Here is a 26806-nt window from a genome sequence, read left to right on the forward strand (position 1 = left end):
TTACACATCGTTAACGTAAGACTACGTAAGTCTCTTTGTAGCAATAATTGCAAGTAATCCATACATGTAATAATACTATTCTTCATGAAATCATGCTCATGTGTTGTATGTTACAATTATCAAAGCAGTAACATTGTATTCGTTCAATCCTCAAAAAATTTCAGTCATTTCTATGAATTGATTGGATCTATTCCGTAAATGGATAGCGATAGTAGCGACCTAGTAGGGTTGGAACACTAGTTCTTGAGTCTGTTTCTATTTTATACCTAGCCAGCACCAGTTTCAAAACAATGCTTAATTCTAGCTATTTAAACAATTGAATCGCTGCATTCGGTGATTTTATTTGTCTTTTTAAAATGGTTAAACGAATCTGAATCTAATAAATCTTTAAGTCATCGGTGTAAACTAAGCGGCAACTATTTCCTACGGCATTTGCTGCGTCATTGACACGTAGCACGTCACTTGCTCCAGGGTAGCTTTGATCAACTGCGTCAGTTTGTCCGGAAAACCGTTCTCGTACATTATCTGCCAGAATTTTTCGCGCTCGACTGTATCGTATGCTGCCCTGAAATCCACGAAAATATGATACATGGGCACGTTACGCTTCCAACATTTCTGGGGGATTTGCCGGCGAGTGAAACAATTGATCCGAAAGAGTACGGGCCTCCATAAAGCGCGCCTAATACTACTCTACGGACTCTTTTCCTATTGAGGATAGACGACGTAACAAAATCAAACAATTTAATGTTTTGAGCAAGATCCTGTAGGCGACGTTGACCAGCGTAATGCCGCAGTTACTGCAATCTAGCCGATCGCTCTTTTTGTCAATGGGACAAACTACACCTTTCTTCTACTCCTCCAGTAGTTTTGACGTAGGACTACGTCTTACGGCAAGGTTTGGCTGGGAAGGGTGTCATTTCAAAAAATCTTTCTCGAAAAGTGGTCAGGTTTTGAACGCTAATAGTATAGCGGTTTCCCAATCGATTTTCAATATTTTTGTACCAATTGATCGGAACATCTTCTAAGAATTGGCTCAAATGAAGAACACTATTATTTCGTAAGTGTACACTATTGAAAAACTGAAAATTATGAAGCATTGTCCAACTAGAAATCCTCGCAACCTGATTGGTCGAAGAAAAAACGTCATCATGGTTTGCACGTGTTTTTTGCAACAAAGTGACAGAAACTCCTCGTTCCAATAGGTTGAAGATTCTTTACGTCGCTTAAACCTATACCAATTTGATATCTGTGCTTGGGAAGTACCTCAGAGTGCAAAACCACCCCTCTTCTTCAATCGATTTTATCGTTTCAGCATTAAACCTAGTCCAATGTGATGTGCTGAAGGTAAATAATTTTCTTAAAGTATAAAACGACCCCTTTTCTTCAACCGCCTTTAACATTTAAGATTGAAATTAGTCCAAATTGATGTCCTGAAGGTAAAACGTCCTCGAAAAGTGAACGGTCATACTTTCCTTTTGCCAGATTGTATCCATATAGGCACCACAGAGAACAGATTAACAAGCTCGAAGGAAGTAATCGGTTTTTTGTGTGTAAAATCTGTCGGTAGCGCCCTCCAGAAATAGTTTGCCAAACGCATAAAAAAAATCTATGTGCCTTTATCAGTATTCAGTATCTTTGTGCTGGAGTTACATAGCAGCGATCGCAGCGAAATCAAGATTTAGTTTGCCACTTACTGCTCAGGGGGTGCTCTATTGAAGGATTACTCGTAGATTACATAAAAACCTTTTACACACTTTTTAACAATTACCTGGTAGTCTGTTCTCTGTGTAGGCACTGCAAGAATTTGTTCCAAACTGTTGTCTGGCATTTGTGCATATGACGTGACACAGAATTCTCAAAGTGAGGAAAATCGGTAACTCTCTTATCCGAGAATAGTTTTAAACGTTTCATTTGCTGCTTTGCATCAGTTAGTTGCTGGCAATTCTTTACATAGTTTCCATAATAAAGCATTACATTTAGATTATTTTCTTTCGAAAATGATGGACAAGACAAGGCAAGAGGGACCCGTAGTGATGCGAATGGTTTATTTGACTGTCAACTCAGTATAAGGCAGTAAGGTACAAAACATTTTGCAAACAATTTTAACTTATTTAGTATTTAGTAGTATATATCATGAGAATGAATAAAACGCTGTAAACAATTATCGACTTGCAAAAATTTAGATTTTCCAACCTGCAGCACAACCAAACCATTTTAACATAACAATTTTTCGATTTCATCAAATCAAATAGACTTACGTAGTCCTACGTCACCTATATGCGGTCATGTCTTGTACTCAACCTCTCTGATTTTTTCCTCCTCACAAATCCTTGAAATTATCCAGTGACGTGAAGTTAGCGATTCTTGGCTATTATTGCAGAATTATGAAGCAAGTCGGGCCTTTCCGGTGGTTCTGTTGTTCTTCAGCTGACCGATTTCTCACCGAGCCTCTTCGAGATGAGGAGCCGGTACTGTGTTATCGTTTGTAGGTATTCCTAGGTTAACTTTCGTTCCGTCTCCTTCTATTATATCGCCTTTGAGATGTTTATCGAAGAACTGCTTCCACCTATCGACCACCTCGTGATCGTCTGCATTCAAAAAAAAATCGACACATCGCATCCACGTGAAAAATTATGTAAACTTCTGTACAGCAACTTACATCAACTTCATGTACTAGTTAATGGGAACGTTGATAAAATCTACCGGAATCGCACGTAAACTGGTTAGTATGAGTGCGAGTTACCAATAATTTACGTAAATGTTACATGAAAAATGTGATGGATGAGAATTACTTATGTTTTCACGTAAACTTACATCAACGTTGCGTAGTCCTACGTAAAACATGCGGTGTCTTGAAAACAACTTTCCACTTTTTGTTTCTCGAGACTGGGGCAAAACCGTAAAAATATTAAAACATCAGAGGGCAAACTAACATCAGCAATACACTTAGGTAGGTGATTTGTTTACGACACTGTCGAAGCAAAGCACGATATGTTAGTTAACGTTAGTTACGGTACAACTAGACAACGAACGAGTGGAGTTTGGTGAGAAATCAGACAAACTGCTATACTTTTCGAGAAAAAAATATTAAAATCACATCATAGTCAGAATCACCCCCACCTACCCTACAACCAAGAGTGTCGCCAAGGATACAAAAATTAGTAGGGGAATTCTGGATAAAATTCCCAGTTGGGAAAAAACGCGCCACTGCAATATTATACGCATATCTATACACTTTTCAACAGTAATTATGGTGCTATTCGCTTCTATTTCTCATTATTAACTCGTGTGTATCATAAAAGTTTCCTGTATTACATAAATCATACAAAAAATGAAAAATTTATTACAGTAGCGCGTTTTGTTCCGACATGGCATTTTAGCACCTGTTCCCCTACATGTTGCATAAACGCAGCGAAAAATAAGCGCGAAATCTAAACTCACTGTTGCCGATGGTACGCACAAATTCACTTCTCGAACTAACAGACCTAAATTAAATACGCATTCTGCACGCAGTTACATAAGTGCGTCAACGGTTCACTGGCTACACTAGCTGCAGAGCATGCGACATGACATAGGTTCGAATCCCTGCCCAGACGCGGGGAAGCATTTTTTTTATTTTTACCTTTGTTATACAATATAACAAAGGTTTAGGAATTGGTCGAAAAACACGAAGTCGATCTGAGGCCCGGAGGGCCGTGTCACATATACCAATCGATCAGGTTCGACGAATGAGCAATGTCTGTGTGTGTGTGTGTGTGTGTGTGTGTGTGTGTGTGTGTGTGTGTGTGTGTGTGTGTGTGTGTGTGTGTGTGTGTGTGTGTGTGTGTGTGTGTGTGTGTGTGTGTGTGTGTGTGTGTGTGTGTGTGTGTGTGTGTGTGTGTGTGTGTGTGTGTGTGTGTGTGTGTGTATGTGTGTGTGTGTGTGTGTGTGTGTGTATGTGTGTGTGTGTGTGTATGTGTGTGTATGTGTGTGTGTATGTGTGTATGTGTGTGCGCTTCAATTTTCAATCGCCTATTTCTCGGAGATGGCTGAACCGAGTCGTCTGCTATAACTTGTATTTAAAAAGTATTTTTACCTAGTATATCACTATTAAATGGTTTCGAGGTCTGACTTTTAGTTTAAAAGTTTTAAGCAAAAATGTGAAAATTACGTGACACGATTTTCTCCGGAACCACATAACCGATTTCATCGATCTCAGTACCAAATGAAAGCTCTTACTATTGCTAAACTTCACGCCGATTTTTATTGAAAACAAACAAGTGGTTTAAAAGTTATGCTTAAAAAACCAGTTTTGACAAGGTTCAAATGATCGCCTGTTTCTCAGAGATGGCCAAACTGATTTACGTGCTATTAGTTTCATTTGGCAGGTAATATAGCCGGATAGATCACTATTGAATGGTTTTTTGATTGGATGTTTAATTTGAAAGTTATGAGTAATTCAATACACTACACCAAAATTAACGATAATTTATAATGATTTTAACCAAGAAAAATAACCTAATTTCAATTATTTTAATATCAAACGAGAGGTTTTCACACTACAAATATATATGCAAAATTTCATAAGAATTGGTTTTACCGGTCAAAAGATATTAACCCTCGAACACTCGCGCCAACTTTTATAACACAGTTACTCGCGCGCACAATAGCCCAAAACCAAAGAAAACGTGCGCACTAGAGTTTTTACTAGGAAAACTTGGTTTTAAGTTTATCGAACCTTTGGAAGAGTTACTTGAAATTGAAAGCTCTATCGTCTGGTAGAATTTAAATTTTGATTAATCCCCCTAAAAGTGAACTAAAAAAATTATTTTCCTTCAGTTTCAATATAACACATTGATGTGTTCTGCAAAGTTTTAGAGCATATTATTACAAGAAATTTTGCTGAAGACAGTAACCTTCTATCTCTTCAACGAAGAGATCTTATTTATTGTTTATGAATTTGAAAAATCAGTTTTTCTATTTTAGCTCTTTTTGTAATTGTTATATGACTTTTTCATGTAATACAAAGTTGTATAAATAATAAAAATACACAACTTTGCTGAAGTTAGAATACCTCTATGTTTCCTTGTTTACGAACTGTAGAACTTTGATTATAAAAAATACCCTGATTTTGACCCCGAATTACTCGACTTCCAACAGTCGGATACATTTTAAACATTTTACATTTGCGGGTAGTTTTGCTGCACACAGACACCATTTTTCCATATGAAGAAACGAAAGCAAATTCCAGTTGGGGCCAATTGCGGTACACCTCACATGCTACTTGCTTCGTTTCTGTGATGTCGGTTTATGCTAATCTATTTTCCTAACAATTTAAAGTAATAATGCATTGAATAATTCTGACATTCAGCTCATAACAAGTTTATTGAAGAATATACGTTAGAATATACGTAATATACGATTTGTAACTATATAACAATATGGCATTCAGAAACCTACATATGGTGTACAAAATACAACAACGTGAGTAACCGAAGGTTCATAAAAATTGATGAAATTTATTCAAGAAAACTTTATTGTTGTGAATCAAATAGAATGGCGTTACAGGAAATTATGCATAGTTCAAAAACGCAATGTATATGTTAAAGAATAATATTTCATCTTACAACTTACTTTTACTTGCACTTACCCTCATTAGTAACAACTTACTCAGCAATTTCATGAGAAAAGAAACTATCAAAATTTATAATTGCTTCTATTTGTTTCAAATTTTGTAAACTTATTCAATTTCCAAAAATTTCATGTAAACCAAACGTGTCGATTTCTATCTCAAATTGCAAGTAAGACGGTATAACAAAGGTTCCTTTCACCACTAGGTGGATTAAATCAGGTTTTAAATTTGCTATTCATGCGATTTTTGCTTTGTTTTTCTGAATTTTCCCAGAACCCGGCAGTTCTGGGAAAAGCGAGAGTTTTCCTCAGTACTGGCGATATATGCAGGACTTAGGTCACTTGTACGTAGATTGCTCCGGTTTAAGGAATTTACCAAACAATAAATTTTCCTGAAAGTTGGCCCACTAGTAGGTGAACATTCGCTCGTACTCAGAATTTTCCCAGAACCCAGCAGTTCTGGGCAAAGCAAGAGTTTTCTGCGCGGTTAAATGCGCAAGCAACTTGCATGCAAGTTGCTTGCGCATTTAACCGGGGTCTCGAACGCTGCGGTGTGGCCATGTTGCGAAACACAAGTTCTGGAGTCTTCGGAAATACGCTATTTTGAAAGTTGAGTTTCGGCAGTATGTATGTGGTGCCTTCTTTTTCAACACCTCGCTATACCTCATTGGTGTTGCATCCCGGTAGAACGAATGTGACGACTTTATCTAAAGCTAGCAGTGCATTTTCTTTTTTGCTCAATTTTTCATGGAAAATGACGTCCAAAGTTACCAAAGTTATGTTTTTCCTGGAGCATTAAATGAGCATTAAATTATGGTCATACTTGGGTAGCTCTATCTGCACCGGAAGTGCCATTTCCGAACTTTGTCCTGCTAACTTTATCTAAAGCTAGCAGTACATTTTCTTTTTCGCTCAATTTTTCATGGAAAATGACGTCCAAAGTTACCGAAATTATGTTTTTCCTGGAGCATTAAATGAGCATTAAATGATGGTCGTACTTGGGTAGCTCTATCTGCACCGGAAGTGCCATTTCCGAACTTTGTGCTGCTAACTTTATCTAAAGCTAGCAGTACATTTTCTTTTTCGCTCAATTTTTCATGGAAAATGACGTGTAAACTTACCGAAGTTATGTTTTTCCTGGAGCATTAAATGAGCATTAAATGATGGTCGTACTTGGGTAGCTCTATCTGCACCGGTAGTGCCATTTCCGAACATTGTCCTGCTAACTTTATCTAAAGCTAGCAGTGTATTTTCTTTTTTGCTTAATTTTTCATGGAAAATGACGTCCAAAGTTACCAAAGTTATGTTTTTCCTGGAGCATTAAATGAGCATTAAAAGATGGTCGTACTTGGGTAGCTCTATCTGCACCGGAAGTGCCATTTCCGAACTTTGTCCTGCTAACTTTATCTAAAGCTAGCAGTACATTTTCTTTTTTGCTCAATTTTTCATGGAAAATGACGTCCAAAGTTATCGAAGTTATGTTTTTCCTGGAGCATTAAATGAGCATTAAATGATGGTCGTACTTGGGTAGCTCTATCTGCACCGGAAGTGCCATTTCCGAACTTTGTCCTGCTAACTTTATCTAAAGCTAGCAGTGCATTGTTTTTTCCTATGAAACAATGGAGCATTAAATTCGTCGTTAGGAGCATGTATGTATGTATGTATGTATGTATGTATGTATGTATGTATGTATGTATGTATGTATGTATGTATGTATGTATGTATGTATGTATGTATGTATGTATGCATGTATGTATGTATGTATGTATGTATGTATGTATGTATGTATGTATGTATGTATGTATGTATGTATGTATGTATGTATGTATGTATGTATGTATGTATGTATGTATGTATGTATGTATGTATGTATGTATGTATGTATGTATGTATGTATGTATGTATGCATGTATGTATGTATGTATGTATGTATGTATGTATGTATGTATGTATGTATATATGTATGTATGTATGTATGTATGTATGTATGTGTGTATGTATGTGTGTATGTGATGACAATTTGCAATATTTAAATTTGCATTGAAATTCAAGAGAAATGAGAAACATGCCAATTGTCTGAAGTTTTTGAAGCCTCTTAGTGGAATACGAACTCTGAATTTAAGGAAAAGATAAAACTTCTACCGACTATATTCCACTATTTAACATTTATTTGCGACAGATACGTATACGCTTTGAAATAAGATACTGATGAAGCCTGCACGTCGTAGGTGAATTACGTATCTGTTGCAAATATATAATAAAATGTGGGATTCAACCGAAAAGTTATGCTTTTCTTTGATTTCAGATTTCAATTGTCATTTTCTTCACTTGTTGTTACTCATAATTGTACAAGAAAAGCAAAAAGCGAAGAAAAGCAGTTAATTTAAGCATGTAGGTATAGTGGTGTACAGGATTAAAATACTAGTGAGTTGATTTTTCCAAATAAATTTATACAAATTTCAAACAAATTTTGCGCATCAATAGATGCTCTTTTCAGTCAATAGATACTAGAGCTTAGAAATATTATATGAAAAATAAGAAGTAAACGTTGCACGGTAGTAATTTTGTAAGATTTGTTTTCGTTAGTGACATTTTAAAGGACAGATGTCTTATGTCATGTATCATGTTTTAATAAATAAATCAAAAATGACAAGCACTGGAAATTATACCGATCATATTTCCCATTCTCAAGCATGTTTGTGGCGCAGCTTTTGCACTATTTTTCACCTCGTTTTGTTTTCCTAACCCACTAACATTGTAAAAACGATGCGATCAAGCTAATGACTATCTTTTTATGAAAGTACATTCAAAAGAAGCAACAACAATAATTTATTAATCAGTAATTTAAGTTACATAGTGTACATATTTACATTTTATTTTGTGACCAGCAAAGTAATTAATATTTATTATGTCGGAGCACGATATCTGATTGTACAATAATTTTAAGAATCAATAGAGGAAAAACTATTACAAAAAACCTCAAGATTTTGAGACATTCAAAAGAAGCTTAAATTTTGATTTTCATGCAAAATAATTATCTGAAGGAGCGCCAGCTAAGAAAAAGTTCAATTTCTCTTTTTCATATCTAATGCTCTATTCAGTTATTTTTTCTGATTCAGATATAGTGCACAATTGAAGCCAAGCAAACTAATAGTAAAATTTTGAGATTAATCATTTTGTTGTCGATATCCTTTTTCTTCAAAAGTGAAGTATAATAATCATTTTTCTGAACTCTTGTTTTTCAAAGTTGCTAACTTTTGAACGCATGGTATTAATATCAAAAAATCTGCCATGAACACATATTTCATATTGTCAATTCGAAACAAATTTCGCATGTGGCTCTGAAGCCCGAAAGTTAAGGCCGACCGTTTATAAAACTAAATAATCAAGTAGCATAAATGACGCTTACAAGTATTTACGCACCCAAGGAAAGAAAATATAATTATTTTACGCAATACGTTGTGAATTTTATTAGTAAATAAGGACTTTGAAGAATACGGAACGGATATTTAAAAATATAGTCAAGTTGATTATAGATGTTCCTGAGAAATTAAATAATGATTATTGTGGCAGTAGAAAGGCTTGGTCACACCGCTAGGTGGATTAATTCGGGTTTTTTTATTGAGTAGTTATTTAGGCATCTCGAAAAATTTCGGCCTTTCGTGATTCGGCCATTTGTGATTCGGCCTTTCGTGGTTCGGCCTTTCGTAATTCGGCCATTCGTGATTCGGCCTTTCGTGATTCGGCCTTCTGTGACTGTTATTGAAATTCGGCCATTTGGATTTCGGCCATTCGTGATTCGGCCATTTGTGTTTCGGCCATTCGGTACCAGTCTGGATAAATATATGTTCATCCTTTTTTTATCTTCCCTCTCTGTTATCCTTATTCTCTGTAGACGTTTTAATATTGCTTTTTTATAACTTTCCTTCTTCTGTGAGAATTGAACCCGTCGCCAGCCGCTATCGATTACACTTCCATATGCCGCTATGCAGGAATAGCGCAACGCCTTTACCGGTTGATCTGAAAACGGTAGTTGCGAGTCACCCAGATAACACAAAATCGTAATAGAAAGTTCACATTAAATCGTTTTCATGTCAATTTCACATTGGAATTGTGTAATGATTAGAGTATGTCAAATCGAAGTGAACAATAAGTTGTTTTGCAGTCGTGCGTGTCTTCATATGCAATTCATGACTGTGAATTATAAAGCAGGATAGACAATAGCATTTGATTTGATTTGATATTTGATTATATCTTAATCATAAATTCAGGAGTATTTAGTCGTGTGTTATAAAAACTGCGCAAAATAGAATTACAAATAGTTGTCAAAATTTTCGCACGTATATCGCCTCCACTTTGGTACATATATGTTCTTATATAGCGTGAAATATAACTTTTTCATTCAGATATGATTTCGTATACCTCAGTTGCAATCGAGATATACAAACCAAATGGTTTACTGGGCAGCTGCCAATAGTCTAGGCTGACCAGACGTCCCGGATTATGCGGGACAGTCCCGGAATTGGATGGCTTGTCCCGGATTACTAAGCGTCCCGGAAAATGTCCCGCATTGATTAATTTTTTTAATCGAAACAGTTTCCAAGGATGCAACATAGGAAATTATGTTACATTGCATGAACAAACCTACTGCTGACACCGGTCGTTAGCCGGTGTACGCCCTTCCCAGTCACGGCCACGGCCAGCCGGCACTTCGAACTCCTCATCTGACCAATGTCGCTGGTGACTGTTCTCTTCATCTTCAGCTTTCGCTTCTTTATCCCCCAGTATTTGAATACTGGAAGAACCCGGGGATAATTTGGTGCACTCAGCTCTTTTGAGATGAACAGAAGTCCATGGTCCATTGTAGCATGCAAGCTAAAACTGCGGTAGGCTGTCATGGGACTTAATGAATGGCAAAATCCGCCTATTGAGGCACCTAACCCTGTGTATCTCCGAATTCTTGTCCGTCACAAAATACTGGTTTTCACACGAATCCCAGTGAAACAGATCCCTTGCCAAGTCATGACCTTTTATCATGAACCCATCCCCAAAACCAATCTCGAATCTACCACAAACCCTACCGCGAACCTGAGCATGAACACATGCATCGCGTTTCGTCACCACCCGGCCGCATCCCACGAGACCGGATTCTAGCCTTTGTTTATTGTTGGGCTCTCCACTTCCTCGGTAACACTTATAGCCATTCCGAGACGGATTCGCCGTACAGCCAGTTTTTGTCGCCAAAGCACAATCCGTGATGCTGAGATCAGCCTTGATTTTCCAAATGACCCTCAACCGCAGTTGACGATTAAGAGTTCAACTCCAATGTCTGACCTGCGCCTTGTGGACAGCCCTGAGAGTTCCCTTGCAACCCTCAATCACAGAGAACAGACATCCAAGCTAGAACAAATTTTTCGTAATTTTCTGTGTAAAAATTCAAACGAAAAACCATTAAAATTACAACAGTTATCAAACGCCGCCTAGCCTACGAATCGCCAAACTAAATTGACTGTCAATCACCGTCAAGTATTTCCGTCAATTAACGATGAGAGATAACACTTGAAATAACTATCGATATTACGGGGCTATTTATCGATGATTTGACGGATACTATTTCGAACAAAACTACTGTGTTACCTGACTCACTGCGAATATGCGTTGTGTTCGCGGGATCGTGTTGGTTCGAAAGGTTTCGAAAAATATCGCCCTTGTATCGAAAATATCGTTAATTTTGATCACTAAAAATAACGTACTTAAACGTTATATTTCAAGTGCGAGTAGTACGCAATAATTGTATTGTGAAACTGAATTGTTATTTATGCAACTTTTTACAAATTAAATGCTATAACAAAAGCACAACTTACAAAAAATCGTTTGTTATCGATATTAACTGAATATGCGTTAGAAACGAATAAAACGTATGGTTACGTTTTATTTCAATAATACGCATATTTGCAGTGAGTCAGGTAAAACCGTAGTCAAACATCAACAGTAATAATAATGATAATTAATATAACAACACGATAACATCAAAAGGAGACGGAATTTTGCCACAAGTCGCAAATCATTTCTAACAATGAAGTTTGACGATACTATCGATACCACACTAGTTTCGATATTATCAACAAACCTTTGTACCATTCCCATCGTTCGATTTGTTTATACCCTAGACAGACATACAATTGTACCAGCGTTGTACCTGTACAATTGTATGTCTGTCACCGTGTACAACGATAGAATCACGCAAGCAAAGTGGTACAACGGTGGTATCTGTACCTACCTCTTTTACCGTTGTACGAAGCTACAACTGCTCGATTTTTACTGCGCGCAGCGCCAATGACTGGTAGTTGTGATAACAAAAACTAGGCAGAATTTTAAATTAATTATTATTTTGCAAGATTTTGGCAAAGATTTAACGCTAAACGCTCGGCATCTTGAAATTTGTGTTAACATTTCGTGAATAGGAACAAAAACCAACGCTTAGACCATGCAATTAGAGATTATCGGTGATGAGCACAACCACGTAGAACGTACAGCAGTATGTCTGTCACCCTTCCGTTGTACATGTACAACGCTGTACACGTACAACGCTGGTACAATTGTATGTCTGTCTAGGGTATTACTGATGAGCTTTTGATGTTTTTTTTTTGGTTTTTGCATAAATAAAAAACGGAAAGAAATATATTGGATTTCAGTTTTGACAGATGCTTGCGGGTGGCGCCGCCATCAAACGAATCGCCAAACTAACAAATGTGAGGGGTAACTTCGGGTAACTTTAATGTAAACGAGGGGTTATTTCGAAGTGGCCGTTACAAAAATTTACACAGGTTGGGTATGCCAGCCTGGATGTCTGTTCTCTGTGCCTCAATTACTCACACCACAGCTCTTTTAGAACAATCCGTCAGTGCCGCCAGCTCCCGAGCCGACGCTGATGGATTCTGCAGGTGACCGCACACAGTTACTACCATTTCTCCTCCTGCATGATGAATATCTCGAAGCCACGTTACCTTTAAACTGCGAAAAAAAATATACCGATCCGAACTGTTTACAAATAACACAACGCTACCAAAAGTTAGCATCCACGGGCGCTGGCAACGCCGCTATCGCCAAAATGAAGTGCCCAATTGCTAAATGATTCCTTTTTTACTACCTGTAGGAATCGGTTCGGCAATAAAACAATACACTCTTTTCTATATTTTGTCGTCAATCTGTTTATTATAGCTACACCTCTTTTCCACGCCCACACACGCGTCTATCCTGCTCTCCTCCTTTTCGCACTCTCCTGTTCATCCCTCCATACCCCTGCTGTTAACCTATCCAGGGCCCTACTTCGGTATTCGACTTCGTAAGATAATCAGATACGTATTAAGAGGAAAACCCTACAACCCCCCTTTTACAATAATTTTTATGAACTCCTAGTGTGGTAGATAATCCTTGAATTTAATGGGCATATTACGGTTTCGCTTTATGCTGATTAGCTTATCCTTCTGAGGCTGCTTCATCGTTAATGTTGTCTCTGTAGATGAACCTGTATTGCAGCTTTTCGACGACATAGTCTCCGTTGTTTCCTCCGCATCAGCACCTCCTGCGTTCGACGGATTATCAATATGGTCTAACAACTTCTTCAGGTGAGCCACATTACGACGATACTCCTTTCCGTTTTCGACTGATTTTATTGTAACATCGGCTCCTGTTTCCCTGATCACAACAAATTCCTCAGGTGCGTAATTCGTACTCAATTTGTTATCTTTTCGCATCCTCTTTGCAAGAACATGATCTCCTACCGTAATTTCGCTAAGACGGGCTTTTCGTTTAACATCGGTGTACTCCTTTCCTTTTACTTTCTGGAGTTTATCATAATCTCTGCATTCCTCATTTGCTAGAGTGATTGTTGGTACTTGAGGTAGCTTTGTTCTAATTCGTCGCCCAAACATCAATTCGGACGGTGCACGACCAGTTGTGGGATGAGTTGTCGCATGGTACGATAGCAAAAATTGTGACAAAACTTTTCTCCAGTCCTGGCCGAGTTGTTGTGCTATCTTTAATCTTTTCAAAATTGAACGATTTTGTCGCTCGACTTCTCCGTTTTGTTGCGGCCAATAGGGAATTGTGTTGATCAGCTGTACTCCCAAATCCTTGCAGAACGCTTGAAATTCCTGGCAATTTGCATTGAATTGAGGTCCATTGTCAGCCCGCAATGTTAACGGAACGCTGAAACGACTGAACATTGATGACAGCTGGGCAATTATTTCCTTTGATGTAGTCTGGTTCATTTCGCAAACTTCAATATAACGACTGTAATAGTCAACTACGACCAACAAAGTTTGTCCATCTGGCAAAGGTCCTAGAAAATCGATGGCAATCTCCTGCCAGGGTCCATTTGGCTTCTTTTTGCGTACCATTGGTTCTGGCGGCTCCGGTGCAGAAACCAAGATACATCCTCGACACTTTTTCACAAATGATTCCGCGTCGGCGTCTTTCTTCGGCCACCAGACTGAGCCACGAAGATGCAATTTCATCATCCGGATCCCAATGTGGCCCTCGTGCGCAATCTGAAGTACCCTCTCACGTAAGGATTGCGGGACGACAATTCGGTCAGTTCGCAACAAAATATCTTCGCAACGGCACAGTTCGTTTGCCACGACGCGGAATTGTAATGGCAATTCATGAGACGTTCCTTTCTCTAGACATTGGAAAACTTGCTGAATCTCAGCATCTCCCTGCGACTCTCGTACAATACAATCCCACTTCAACGCTGCAGTTGTAGCAGAGCACAACGCGATGTTCTTTATGAAAACTTCTTCATTGCAGACAAACGGTACGGCAGGTAGAGAAGTGAGGCGAGATAAAACATCTGCAAGGTTTTTCTCTCCAGGGATGTGAACAACACGGTAATCAAAAGCTTGAAGACGAAGGACCCACCGCTCGATCCTGGCACATGGTCTAGAACGATCAGTGAAAAGAAACTCTCAGGCTTTACAGTCTGTCAGAATATTAAATGTACTGCCATATAAATACGCTTGAAATCGTTCAACACTCCATACGACAACGACAGCCAGCGCTTCCTTTTCGGTTTGGCAGTAGCGCTTTTCGGTGCCTGTCAAAGACTTCGATGCACAGCTCACAACGCGACTTTCTCCATCTCTATCGGTTTGTATCAATATTTCTCCCAAACCAAATGGACTTACATCCGCCATCACCGAGATTTGATCACGCTTTTTAAAGAACCCCAACTCTTGAGCCTCTGCCATAGCTCTTTTTATGTTTTCAAACGATTTTTGTTGATCATCGGTCCACTCAAACGTACACACTTAAAAAACTCAGCAAAATTTGCCGAGATTTGGACAGCCGAGCGTTCGGTAAAAATTTCAGTTTTGCAAATCGACGTTTACGGATCTTTACTAACGTTTGGCATTATAAAAAATTTTACCGAACGCTCGGCTGTCTAAATCTCGGCATAATTTTGCTGACTTCGGCACTTTTTTTAAGTGTGTAGATCCTTTCCTTACCAATTTGCGCAAAGGCTCATCAAGTGTTGCTAGGTTCGGTATGAATTTGTAAAGGTAGTTTGCCAGTCCCAAAAAACTGCGGATTTCAGCTTCATTTTCGGGTCGCCGGAAAGACATAATTGACTTCATTTTCGATTCAGCTGGATAAATCCCTTTCTTAGATATCTTGTGACCCAAATATTCAACTTCATTCACTTGGCATACGCATTTGTCCCAATTAAGTTCAACCTTCCATTCCTTGAATCTTCGAAAAACCAATGACAGAAAAGAGTATAAATAGTTTCAGCACATTTGATTTATTTTCCCATTTAATAGTTACAGTATTTTATTTTAAGTCATACCTCATCTAAACGGCTATCGTGTTCTTCACGATTGCGCTCCTCAATGCACTATGAGATATCAGGCGGACAAAAATCAGAAAACTGACTTTCATTAATCCGCCTAATGACATTTTCTATTGATAGCAAACACTTCAATTAAGAAAAATCCAAAATAGCAAGTCTCTAGTCGATGTTGTTTCTGAGATAGAGGCTGTCAAAGTTGAAAAACGATATGATATATACACTTTTTGCCATTAAAACCCGTTTAGTTTCAAATCAATTTTTGAGCAATATTTGCAAAATTAAATCTCAAGCATCATATATCATTAGAAAGGTAATGAAATGAGCTTTCCGAAAAATAAATGGTTTAGGCTAGAGTAAAAATAATAGTGATAAAAAGCATGAGAAGAAGAAAAATATGGTAAAATTAGAGAATTTTCTGCTTTGTTAGTCGAGAACTTTTTTTCTCCAGATATCTCCAGGTTAATTCCTCCTTCTGGGTTAAATCTCAGGTATATACTATCAACTTATGAAAGAATTACGTGCCACCATGCGCCACTCTGCGAAATATAGTGTTTTGAAAATTTCTAGTCACCATGGGAGATTTCAAGACTAAATATATTTCCAGCGAATAACAAACACACACACGAACACACACGAACACACACACACACACACACACACACACACACACACACACACACACACACACACACACACACACACACACACACACACACACACACACACACACACACACACACACACACACACACACACACACACACACACACACACACACACACACACACACACACACACACACACACACACACACACACACACACACACACAAACGCGCGCGCTCAGCTAACTGATCAACGTGAAATGTCAACAGAAGAAGCATTTAGTATAATCATATTTAGAAACTGGGTTAAACAGATTTCAATATGAAGTATTTCATAGGGAGTCACTATCGAGATTTCCTCCTTATGACGTTATTGGCACTATGAAGAAAACATGCGCCCCTCCCGCTAAGTTCATCGAAAAAACGTCTTCGAAAATTTTAAATTGCGATGTACCTATATTGAGTGGTCTAAATTTTAGACCTATGGCTTATTTCAAGATATGTTCTGCTGAACTTATGGACCAGTTTCGGTAAATCTTACAAAGCTTATATGGGACGAATGAATAACTTAACTGACCTGATAAACTCCATTAAGTTAAAATATTGTTAAAAATAGGGGAAAATCAGCAAAACTTGATACTTTCCGATGTCAATTAAGCAGGGGTGGGCACCATGAGATTCGCCGGAAATTTATTACAGAAGATCACTTATATTTTATCAATTGGCAGGCAGTTTCTGAATTTCGTTCGTTTTCAGGCTAGTTTTTCCCGTAGTGCAATGAAGTGTTAATAAAGTCATTTTCAAGAGTCTAAATTACTTCGAAGTTTCGTATAATCTCAGAAGTGAAATATCACATTAGTCGACATAACAATGCATTATATTGCACAAATAACTAGCACAATTATATAATGAAACTATAAAAATTTGTACGAAATTATTACTTTTATTTAAATACTAGCTGACCCGACAAACTTCGTATTGCCACAAATTAACCTGTGTTGTACATAAATTATGAATCTCGGATGATCTTTGTCACTATCTCGAGTTTTGCAAGCCCCCCAGTGGGCGGCGCTTCCGACGGCGGGTCACCGGCAACACTCGCGACCGGCTCGTCCTGAATGATCTAGTGTTACTATAGATAGTTTTTGTGGTCTTGTTATTGATTAATGTTTTATGGAAGAGTCTCGAATTTCTCGAGTTGGATTAGTTTTTGAGTTTCGCAAAAATTTCTGTTTTATTTGTATGAGAGTCCATATCCCCCTACCACAGGGGTGAGAGGTCTCTAACTATCATAAAATAAATTCAAGACTCAAAAATCTCCTACATGCTAAATTTTGTTCCATTTGCTTGATTAGTTCTCAAATTATAAGGAAATTTGTATTTCATTTGTATGGGAGCCCACCCTCTTAAAAGGGAAAGGGGTCGTAATACACCACAGAAAAAAAATTCTGCCATCTAAAACTCTCACATGCCAAATTTGGTTCCATTTGCTTGATTAGTTCTAAAGTTATGAGCAAATTTGTATTTCGTTTGCATGGGAGCCGCCCCCCCCCCCTCCTAAAAAGGTAAGAAGTCCTAATTCATAATGGGAAAAATGGTTGCCTCCAAAAACACCCACATGCCAAATATGGTTCCATTTGCTTGATTAGTTCTCGAATTATGAGGAAATTTGTATTTCATTTGTGTAGAAGCCCCCCCTCTTGAAGTGTGGAAGGATCCTAATTCACCGTAGAAAATATTTTTGCCTCCAAAAACCTCCACATGCCGAATTTGGTTCTATTTGCTTGATTAGTTCTCGAGTTATGGGGAAATTTGTATTTCATTTGTATTGGAGCCCCCCCCTCCTAATGTGGGAAGAGGTCCTAATTCATCACAGAAAAAATTCTTGCCTCCAAAAACACCTACACGCCAAATTTGGTTCCATTTGCTGGATTAGTTCTCGAGTTATGAGGAAATTTGTATTTCGTTTGTATAGGCCCCCCCTCCTAAAGTGGAGAGGGGTCCCAATTCATCATTGAAAAAAAAATTGTCTCCAAAAACACACATATGCCAAATTTGGTTCAATTCGCTTGATTAGTTCTCGAGTTATGAGGAAATTTGTATTTCATTTGTACAGGAGCCCCTCCTCTTAAAGTGGGGAGGGGTCCTAATTCACCATAGAAAATTTTCTTGCTCTCGAAAACCTTCACATGCCAAATTTGGTGGCATTTGCTTGATTAGTTCTCGAGTTATGAGGAAATTTGTATGGAAGCCCCCCCCTCTTAAAGGGGAGAGGAGTTATAATTCCTCTTATAAAGAGGGGAGGGGTCTCAATTCACCATAGAATAAATTCTTGTCACCAAAAAAAACACCCACATGCCAAATGTTTTTCTGTTTGCTTGATTAGTTCTTGAGTTAGGAGGAAATTTGTATTTCATTTGTACAGGAGCCCCCCCTCTTAGAGTGGGGAGGGGTCCTAATTCACCGTAGAAAATTTTCCTGCCCTCGAAAACCTTCACATGCCAAATTTGGTTCCATTTGCTTGATTAGTTTTCGAGTTATGAGGAAATTTGTATGGAAGCCCCCCCTCTTAAAGGGGAGAGGAGTTACAATTCCCCTTATAAAGAGGGAGGGGTCTCAATTTACCATAGAATAAATTCTTGTCACCGAAAACACCCACATGCCAAATTTGGTTCTATTTGCTTGATTAGTTCTCGAGTTATGAGGAAATTTGTATTTCATTTGTATAGGAGCCCCCCCTCCTAAAGTGGGGAGAGGTTCTTATTTATCATAGAAAAAATTCTTGCCTCCAAAAATACCTACATGCCAAATTTGGTTCCATTTGCTGGATTAGCTCTCGAGTTATAAGGAAATTTGTATTTCGTTTGTATAGGAGCCCCCCCCCCCCACTTAAAGTGGGGAGGGGTCCCAATTCATCATAGAAAAAAATTTTGTCTCCAAAAACACACACATGCCAAATTTGGTTCCATTTGCTTGATTAGTTCTCGAGTTATGAGGAAATTGGTATTTCATTTGTACAGGAGCCCCCCCTCTTAAAGTGAGGAGGGGTCCTAATTCAACATAGAAAATTTTCTTGCCCTCGAAAACTTTCACATGCCAAATTTGGTTCCATTTGCTTGATTAGTTCTCGAGTTATGAGGAAATTTGTATGGAAACCCCCCCTCTTAAAGGGGAGAGGAGTTATAATTCCCCTTATAAAGAGGGGAGGGGTCTCAAATTACCCTAGAATAAATTCTTGTCACCGAAAACATCCACATGCCAAATTTGGTTCTATTTGCTTGATTAGTTCTCGAGTTATGCAGAAATTTGTGTTTCATTTGTATGGGAGCCCCCCCTCTTAGTGGGGGGAGGGGTCTCTAACCATCACTAAAACCTTTCCTGGCCCCAAAAACCTCTACATGCAAATTTTCACGCCGATTGGTTCAGTAGTTTTTGATTCTATAAGGAACACAGGACAGACAGACAGAAATCCTTCTTTATAGGTATAGATATACAAAAGTATCCAGAACATCAAAATTTATTATGTTGATTCTATGTTGAAAATATGTTGAAAGACTGTCGCAGTGGCCTTTTAACCCAATGCCCTTCTGACATACAAAAAAAATGTTGAAAATGTATCTTTTTCATTAAAATACATTATTTGGTCATGAAAATGTCCGGAAGCTTCAGGTAAACGTGTTTAAACATACTTTTACTAACAATTCAGATAGAATTACGGATGCCACAGATATTCAAACTACCCTCCCATACTACCAATATTGTTTTTTCTAGTTAAGTGATTCTTATGTAGAATTTTCTGGCGAATATTTCAAGCATATTTATTTGAAAATCAAATTGGGGATGTTTTGAGATATTCGCGTTTTTCGTTTCAAATTGCAAAAAAAATGTATGATGTTGACAAATTAGATAAAAACTGATAACATCATTCAATTGCGCGACCAAAATCCCATAGAAAAAGTATATTGACATGTCTTCACATCAAACTGTTGCATAGATATTTAAACCCGAAAAATTACTTTTTTGAAAATCTGTAAAAAAAGGAAGCAGCGCCATCGCTAGGGGGACTGATCAATCGGTGTAAAACTTAGGGAAATTGGTTGTGGGGTCGGAATGAACAATTATGCCAACTTTGGTTGAAATCGCTAATGGTAGAATCCAAACCTTGTACGTTTGGGATTAGTTTTACACATATGACAAAGGCAAACAGTTAAACCCTTTTCAAAATATGTTCGTGAAATGTTTGCAAATGTACTCTAACAACATATTTTAATCATATCAACTAGAAAAACATCAAAAATCCTAGAAAAAATTCGAAAATATTTTTGTCCGCCTGCTTGTATGGAAATCCCCCATAGTGCAGTAGGTACCTTCACAGCCGGTCAAAATTTGATCCATGACCTTTTGGAACAATTCTGGTGCAGTCACAAGACCAAAAGGTAAGCGTTTGAATCTGTAAAGTCCTTTGCTAGTGATTAAAGTGGTCACGTCTCTAGACTCCGGTGCCAGTTCGATTTGCAAAAACGCCCGCTTGATGTTTACTCCAGCATTTTCCTTCTCCTAATCTAGCAAGATAATCGTCCACGGTCGGCATTGGATGACGTTCTCGGAGAACTGCTTCATTGACACGCCGTAAATCTAGACATATTCTAGGTTCACTGTTCGTTTTTCCCACCACCACTAAAGGAGAAATCCATGATGCCGGTCCTACCTTGACTTCAATAATGTCTCTTTCCAGTAATTGCTTTAGCTTTCTATTGACCGCATCCTCCAGTGGCATGGGAACCCTTCTAAGAGGCTGGAAAACTAGTTTTGTATTCACATCCATGTGTATTTGAACCTGAATACCTTTGATCTTCGAGAACGGTTTCAATTGGGTAGTAACATTCTGAATTCCCAGGCCAACCTTCAAGATCCCTAGGTCTTTAGATGTTTGGTCACCTAGAAGGCAACGTTGACCACCCTTGATGACGTAGAACAATGCTCGGATAGATAGCTTGCCAACTTTCACGTCTGCTACAAATGTTCCTATTATCGGTAGTGGCTGGTCGCACTACCTTTGAGCACTTTAGAGTTTCCTTTGGTACTCTGGTGAATGACCACTTTAGCTTGCTTTAACCGTTCCCATTCTTGATCTGTAATTAGGTTAGCATCTGACCCAGAATCGATTAGCATCTCTAATTGCACTCCACCAATTTTACATTCAACAATGTTCGTTTCGTTACCGGAGTAAAAGGCGTAGCACGTCTTTTCTGCTTCCGTATCACCAGATATTTCCTTAGACGACGGAGAACCATGATGTTCAATCACTCGTACTTTATTTGCAATCGGACTCTTCTCTTGGAATTTACGGAATCTGCAACGGGATCCAAAATGCCCTACTTTTTTACAAATATAGCAGAGTTTCCCTTTTGCTGGACATGCGTTGTCATGTGTTTGATGATCTCGATGCCCACAATTAAGACAAACAAAGTCTTTTCGCTCGGATGGAAACTGTCTCTTCTCTGCGAACTTCCTTAAACGATGATCAAATTGTTTGTTCAACTTGAATCCAGACTTACTGCTGACTTTAAGAACTTTATGATTGCCAGTTTGGTCTTTTGCCTTGCTCCCGATATCCTGTACTTGATTATCGATGCCTTCGAGAGTTACACCGAGTGACTCAATTTCAGCCAGCGAACGATCTTGCTGGAGGATGCGCCGACGGAGCTCTGAAGACAAACATCCGTCAACGATGACATCAGTGATAAAAATTTCAGGAAGAACATCGCTGATTGAATCAGAATATTTATCGAAACCACAATTGCTGGCTTGTTGGCGAAGGCGAAGCACAAAGTCCGCGAGCCTATATATTTATATTATTTAAAATGAATATAAAATATTTCAGTGAAATAAACTAATTGTTGTATTCACCTCTCCCCTTCCGTTTGTTTCATGTATCTTAATCTGTGCCTTTCAAGGCAATCTTGCTTACAAGGTTGAAAGAATCCATCTAAAGTGCTTATTGCTACGTCGCACAGTGGTTGGAAACCTTAAAAACCTGGCCAAAACCTACAAAATCGAAAGTTATCATTCTTGACATATTCTGATGATGATGATGATGATGATGGTCCCACCTCATACCCCTACAACGGTTTGAGCGAGACGATTTATCTATTAAGATATTTATGTAATGACAATGTAGCCAGGTGCAAAAGCAAATAACGAACTGGCTTCTAATGCAGATATATCAAACTTTCAAGTGAATATCAACATTCTCAAAAAATGTCCAAGGCTCGTCCAAAACGTTTCCAACCCGAAAATTATCTGACTTGATTAGGAATTGAACCTAATATTTAGAAGCACAAGCCGGTCAGAGTTGGTTCTAGATAACGATCTAGAACTACGAGGGAGGTCCTACAGAACTTTGGTGCTCGATATACAACTCCGCAACAAAGCGATGGTATATGAGTTCCAAAGTCCACAAGCAAACCCAAGCCTGTCCAGCTTCCGCTCCAAACCCTTTGTTCAGGACTTTAACCTGACCATTCAGTTTCCAGATTGTGTATGTCTGTTATCGCGCGCGTGGCTCAAACATGTGTAGCCTTCTCTAAACTTTTTTTAATTAATAATAATAACAATTTCAAATCCATCATCATCAGTGAACATGATAACTTACTATATCCACTAAATATACAAAAAATAAATAAATATACAATCTTCTTAAATTAATACAAAAAAAATCATCACATTGTGTCTATAAAGTAGATTTTATGTGTGAAATGCAAAGCCTTTTGAATTCCGCCATTGTTGCTGCACGTTTTATTTGTCTGGGCATCGAATTGAAAAAAATTATTCCTTTGTACAACAGAAAGTTCTGTGATCTTCCAAACAAAAAATGTGGTGTTCTTGCATCTTCCGCGTTTCTAGTGTTGTACGAATGCAAATCTCTTCCTCTTTCAATTCGGTCACACAAATATCGAGGTAGCATCCCGTTAAGAATTTTATATAGAAACACCATTGTCAAAAAATAAACTCTTTGCTTCACAGAAAGCCATTGCAATGCGTCCAGCATAATATATGAGGAAGTGTATCTATTACATCTTAAAATTAATCGCATAACTTTATTTTGCAAGCGCTGCAACTTCAATATTTGTGTATCGTTTGCAAGGAACAGGATGGATGAGCAAAAATCTATATGTGGTGAAATGATTGACTTATATAAAAGAATTTTACTACTGATCGTCAATTCATTTTTTAAACGGCACAAGACACCGTACTTTTTCGCCATTTTTTTGATGACATTATCAATGTGAGACTTGAAGGTTAACTTGTCATCAATGGTTACTCCAAGATACTTTAGTTCATTTACGCGGTCAATAGTCTCACCATCAATTTCAACGTTTACGTTTGGCTTGGAGTTGGCTGAAATGATCATATATTTTGTCTTGTTAATGTTGAGCTTAAACTGTTTAAATTTCAACCAATTCGAAAGATAATGTAAATCTTGGTTTAAATGTGTGACAATTTCATGAGGGTCCTTAGCCGCAATGAATAGAACGGTGTCGTCCGCAAACAAATTTATGTCGCAGAACCGTAAAACTCGTTTCATGTCATTGATATACATTATGAACAAAAGGGGCCCCAATACACTTCCTTGCGGTACACCAAGTGTGTTGGCAAGGGAATCAGAATTCAAATTATCAAAGCGAGTTTTTTGAGTTCTGTCACATAAATAGCTTTCAAACCATTTATATGCCATTCCTACAATACCAAATCGCTTCAAGGTTTGTAACAATAAGGGCCTAGAGATTGTTTCAAACGCGCGTTTTAGATCCAAAAATACAGCAAGAATAGTTTCTTTAGCTTCGATTTTTTCTTTCCATTTTGCTAGCACCAGATTTAATGCAGTTTCACAAGAGTGTCCCTCTCGATAGCCTGATTGCTCTGGAATTAGCAAATGATTATAATTTAAGTAATTCATAAGCTGGCCTTTGACAACAAGTTCTACAATCTTTTCTAATGTGTGCAATATGTTAATAGGACGGTACTCTTCGGCTTTATCCGTTCCATTAACTTTGGGAATAGGAATCACAAGTGACTCTTTCCAAACTTTAGGCACGTGCCCAGTTTGCAACGATTCATTAACAAGGTCCAGCAAGTCGTGTCCAATTACATGAAAGCAATCTTGTATTACTTTTGCGTTGACATTGTCGATACCAGCCGGTTTCTCTAAAGAAAAACAAATATCCTTCAACTCTGCAAAAGTAATAGGGCGAAATCCATCAAATCTTATATTATTACAAATCGGCTGTATTATTTCGTGAGGTTCACTGACCAAATCAATACTCTGATTGATCAGCTGAACGCTATCAACAAAATAACTGTTGAATTTATTCGCTATTACTTGACTCGATTGTTCTTCTGTGCCATTGAAAGTTATGGACCGCGGGGAATTATCTTTACTTTGAATCAACTGTTTTAAAATTTTCCATAACTCCTTGCTGTTATTTTGATGGTGATCAATCTTCCGTTGAATATAATCACTTCGAGCCTTTTTCAAGGTGCGTGAATATACGTTACGAGCGGCTGTGTACCTAGCCCAATCATCACTATTATTACTTCTACGAAACTTCTTGTACTTTTTATCTCTTTCACGTTTCAAACGTACTAGATCTAAAGAGTACCAGTTGTTTGTGTTACGTAGTTCTACATACTTATCAAAAACAAGCTTGTTCGTACACTCTTTCAGCGTGTTGGTGAGCACAGCTGCCTTATGGTCCAAAACACCAGTTATTGGGAGAAAATCCAAGCTTCTCGAAACAAGCTGAGACACTGCCTGCTTCGAATATCTATTCCAGCACTTTATCTTTACTTTATCATCACATGTTTGGTCCTTCTCGATTAAAATAAAAATTGTCTCATGGTCAGAAATTTTACAATTGGCCTCTGTAACAGAATGGACCTTGTCAAAGTTTGAAAACACGTGATCAATTAGTGTTCGACTGTGTCTGGAAATTCTAGTAAATTGGCTAACCGTTTGCCTTAAATTGAAAAAAATCAGAGGGGTTGTGTACAAGACACGACCGCATATATAGGTGACGCAGGACTACGTAAGTCTCTTTGTAGTGATAGTGGCATGTATTCATGCTTGTAATCATTCGATTCATCATGTATACATGCTATATGCAACATATATACATGCTACATGCGTTGTATGTAACATTTATCAAGGTAGTAGCATTGCATACGTTAAATTCTCAAAAGATTGTGCATTTGAAAACAATTTAACAACATCAAGAACACAAACTATTGCTTTCCTGCTACCATACTGAAATTAAAGATTGTTTTTATTACCCATGGTTCCCCACGTGGAAGGGATTTTACCAATTCAATCCTATTTTATCAACAGCACATCTTTTCACTACACTTCTAATGAAACGGCAAGCATGCGTATTCATACAGAGCCGTATTATAACCGAACAGTACAGCTGTAGCACATTTTTCCAACACAGATATCAAGTTCGCCGAGGTTTAATCGTCTCGCAGTAAAGAATTTGCGATCTGTTGGGACAACGAATTTGTGTCATTTTTTCTGGCACACTTCCTTAACACAGACATCAAATTGGACTAGGTTTAATAGCGTTCGTAAGAAATCTGTTGGCACGAGGGGGCTTTGTTACTCTCTTTGGCGTACTTTCCAAGCGAGGACATCAAAATGGTCTAGGTTGAACCGTGGTGTTATGAAATCTTGTTGAAATGAGGGAACTTTGTCGCTTGTTTTGGCTTACTTCCCAAGCACAGATATCAAATTGGTATAGGTTTAGATCATCGTAAAGAATCTTCCAACCAATCACGAAGCGAGAATTCTGGTAAAACATAGGTTCATTATTTTCAATTTTTCAATAGTTCAACATCAAGAACCCATACTTTTCTTCATTTGGGTCAATTCTTAGAAGATTTTCTGATCGATTGGTGTAAGAATATTGAAAATCGATCGGAAAACCGCTGAGCTATTAGCGCTCAAAACCTTTCATTTTTCGTGACGCTCGCATTTTTCGATTTTTTGGAATGTCACCCTATCTCAAAACTTGCCGTAAGACGTAGTCCTACGTCAAAATGTACTAATTGGTTTAATTGGTTCGAATTTGATCCATTAAGCCAATCAATATTAAAGTCACCCGCAATAATATTTAAGTCAACAAAATTATCCCACCAGTTGTCTAAAATTTCCAAAAAGCGCTGATCATTTGAACTAGGGGAATGATATATTACTCCAAAATTTCCAATCGTCATGCCTCTTTCAACTGAAATACCTAGAAACCAATTATTCTCAACGGACTCTTTTGTACGAACGTTGAATTTAACTGATTCCTTAGCGTAAATAGCAACACCACCAGTATGTCTGGAATGCGAAAGGCAAAAAGCAACTTTATAACCCGGTATACTATATTGATTGTAGGCATCAGCGTCCACTATATGAGTTTCGGCTAGAGCTACCAACATTGGACGTTTTATTTCTACAAGATGTCGCAACGCAACATAATTTGTAGATAAACCAGCAATATTCAGATAGACTATTTCTAACTTCCTAACGCATTGTGATTTCTTTTGTTGCTATTTACTTGACAATATGTTGCTTTTTCTTTTTTCATACAGTCTCCGATAAACCGGACACTGTGAACTAGATGCTGGGTGTTTTACGTCCAAATTCATTTTAAGTACTTTATTTGATTTTATACAATTCACGCAATTAAATTCAG

At 37.9% G+C, this 26806-nt stretch overlaps 1 protein-coding gene across 1 annotated transcript in view; it reads left to right on the forward strand.

The window, feature by feature from the left end:
- Positions 1 to 26806, forward strand: part of LOC128746384 (homeobox protein unc-4-like) — an 80153-nt gene that overhangs the window by 25263 nt on the left and 28084 nt on the right. The gene's annotated exons all lie outside the window — the stretch shown is intronic.

Source organism: Sabethes cyaneus, chromosome 1 (assembly GCF_943734655.1).
Source record: "Sabethes cyaneus chromosome 1, idSabCyanKW18_F2, whole genome shotgun sequence".
Classification (NCBI taxonomy): Eukaryota; Metazoa; Arthropoda; class Insecta; order Diptera; family Culicidae; genus Sabethes; species Sabethes cyaneus.